Source organism: Salmo trutta, chromosome 10, assembly GCF_901001165.1.
Source record: "Salmo trutta chromosome 10, fSalTru1.1, whole genome shotgun sequence".
Classification (NCBI taxonomy): Eukaryota; Metazoa; Chordata; class Actinopteri; order Salmoniformes; family Salmonidae; genus Salmo; species Salmo trutta.
In genome coordinates, this window is record NC_042966.1 from 17,412,771 (window position 1) to 17,415,957 (window position 3,187).

The window sequence follows — 3,187 nt, forward strand, 5'->3', positions numbered from 1 at the left end:
AAAGTTCAAAAGATAAGCCAGGGCTACCATAGTTCACACAACACTGACAACCCAAATCCTTTGTGCTCTGATTTAGGACTGGGAGTAGGGAGCCCAGGGACTGGGGAGGCCCTTGTAGCAGTAACCTGCCTGAGTAGTTTTAACTGTCTTAGTCTCTATTGAGTGAGGAGGGGGTTTACAGCATGTAAATAGCTTCACTGGCCTCCTCTGTCCACTGCTCCTCTGCCTGTTGCTGAGAGACGAGCTAGAAGTCACCAGGCTCTCTGAGAGGATAACACAGGCCTTTAAAACAATATGTCCTCCCCCTCCTCTTTCTACTCCGCCAACCCCCCTAGAGATAGGGAAAAGGGCAAAGGGAATGAAACAATTGTGTTAAATGTGGGGAGAGCTCCTGTTTCTGAGAGAGAGAGAGAGAGAGCGAGAGAGAGAGTGAGTGAGATACAAAGTGAGAGACAAAGTGAGAGAATGAGGGACAAACCCCACTACACAACATTAAACTAGTGGAAAGGAGGGCAGAAGTGGATTATGACAAAAGGGTCAGAGAGAAAACAAGTGACATGATGAGAGGAGGAGGGCCATGTAGCCTATAGTAGAGGGAGCTACAGAGGTAGAGGAACATATAGAGAGACATACTATATGTGGGGGCCAGGCCGTGAAATGGAACCCTTTGGAGCTGTGATCAGCTCCAGCGTTCTGCTAGCCTAGCCTCCATTCCTCTCCATTCACCTGGGAGTATGACTCACTACAGAAGATGACAGAGATGACAGCTATTGAAAAACTAGCGCTGATCTGGAGCCTGTGGACGGCAGTGACCTTCGCAGCTGGAGTTGGTGAGGATCTTAATTTGATACACCCTCCATTACAGGGGGGTGAGCCATAGACATCTTTATGTATTTCTATGGGGTAAGCTTCACTTGCTTTTTGACTTCTCTTCTAAACAGATGTTTGATGCTGAACATTATTCTGGTTTGATATGGATTAGAATGTATCTGTTTTCCCCCCCAATACTAAACATAAAGGGATATAGGCTATCATATGAAACAATAATCTTCTCGTGAGATAACATGTGTGCTTGACTAACAAATACCTCTTCCAAATTGTACAGAATTTACAAATTAGCAACGGTATGATTAATCATGTTCATATTAATTTAATTGGTAATCAAGTGGCAATGGTCAATGTTGTTCCTCCAGATGAGCACCTTTGCCCCAAAGGAGCCCAGGTCCATCTGGCCAGTCTGCAATGCTATTGGCTGTCAGAGTCAGCGACATCATGGCTGGAAGCGAAGGGTATCTGCCGTCAGGTGAAGGGTGGGGATCTAGCCACAGTCCGAAGCACTGAAACTCAGACATTCATCCACAACTCCTTCCCATCGTGAGTAAACAGTTTATGATCTTTCTAACAGATTTATACATTATATTCTGTCACCTAACTACACCAATTCACTTAATTCCCCACCACCCTCTTTTACATTTTTGGGTATACGGTACCAGTCAAACGTTTGAACAGACCTACTCATTCAAGGGTTTTTCTTTATTTTTACTATTGTCTACATTGTAGAATAATAGTGAAGACATCAAAACTATGAAATAATACATTGAATCATTTAGTAACCAAAAAAGTGTTAAACAAATCAACACAGTTTTTATATATTATATTCTTCAAAGTAGCCACCCTTTGCCTTGATGACAGCTTTGCACACTCTTGGTATTCTCTCAACCAGCTTCATGAGGAATGCTTTTCCAACAGCCTTGAAGGAGTTCCCACATATGCTGAGCACTTGTTGGCTGCTTTTCCTTCACTCTGCGGTCCAACGCATCCCAAACCATCTCAATTGGGTTGAGGTCTGGTGATTGTGGAGGCCAGGTCATCTGATGCAGCACTCCATCACTCTCCTTGGTCACATAGCCCTTACACAGCCTGGAGGTGAAAAATAAATGATAGTCCCACTAAGCGCAAACCACGTGGGATGCCGTATCACTGCAGAATGCAGTGGTAGCCATGCTGGTTAAGTGTGCCTTGAATTCTAAATACATCACAGACAGTGTCACCACCAAGCACCCCCATACCATCACACCTCCTCCTCCATTCTTCACGGTGGGAAACACACATGCGGAGATCATCCTTTCACCTACTCTGCGTCTCACAAAGACACAACGGTTGTAACCAAAAATCTCAAATTTACTCATCAGACCAAAGGACAGATTTCCACTGGTCTAATGTCCATTGCTCATGTTTCTTGGCCCAGGCAAGTCTCTTCTTATTATTAGTATCCTTCAGTAGTGGTTTATTTGCAGCAATTCGACTATGAAGGCCTGATTCACATAGTCTCCTCTGAACAGTTGATGCTGAGATGTGTCTGTTACATGAACTCTGTGAAGCATATATTTGGGCTGCAATCTGAGGTGCAGTTAATTCTAATGAACTTATCCTCTGCAGCAGAGGTAACTCTGTGTCTTCCTTTCCTGTGGCGGTCCTCACGAGAGCCAGTTTCATCATGGCGCTTGATGGTTTTTGCGACTGCACTTGAAGAAACTTTCAAAGTTCTTGAATTTTCCGGATTGACTGACCTTCATGTCTTAAAGTAACGATGGACTGTTGTCTCTTTGCTTATTTGAGCTGTTCTTGCCCTAATATGGACTTGGTCTTTTACCAAATAAGGCTATCTTCTGTATCCCACCCCTACCTTGTCACAACACAACTGATTGGCTCAAAGGCATTACGAAGGAAAGAAATTCCACAAATGAACTTTTAACAAGGCACACCTGTTAATTGAAATTCATTCCAGGTGACTACCTCATGAAGATGGTTGAGAGAATGCCAAGAGTGTGCAAAGCTGTCATCAAGGCAAAGTGTGGCTACTTTGAAGTATATTTGATTTGTATATTTTGATTTTTGGTTAATACATGAATCCATGTCTGTCATTTCATAGTTTTGATGTCTTCACTATTATTCTACAATGTAGAAAATAGTAAAATTAAGAAAGACCTTTGAATGAGTAGGTGTGTCCAAACTTTTGACTGGTACTGTATGTATCTTTCTGTATAGAAAATCCACTGAGTGGATCTGGCTGAGGGATGGCAGGGGAGAAGGGCCGGATAGAGGCGAGGGTTTGGAAACAGACAGCCACCCTGGGTGGGACAGGGACAGGGACAGGGGCAGGGAGAGCCTGGGGGGCTGTACCCAG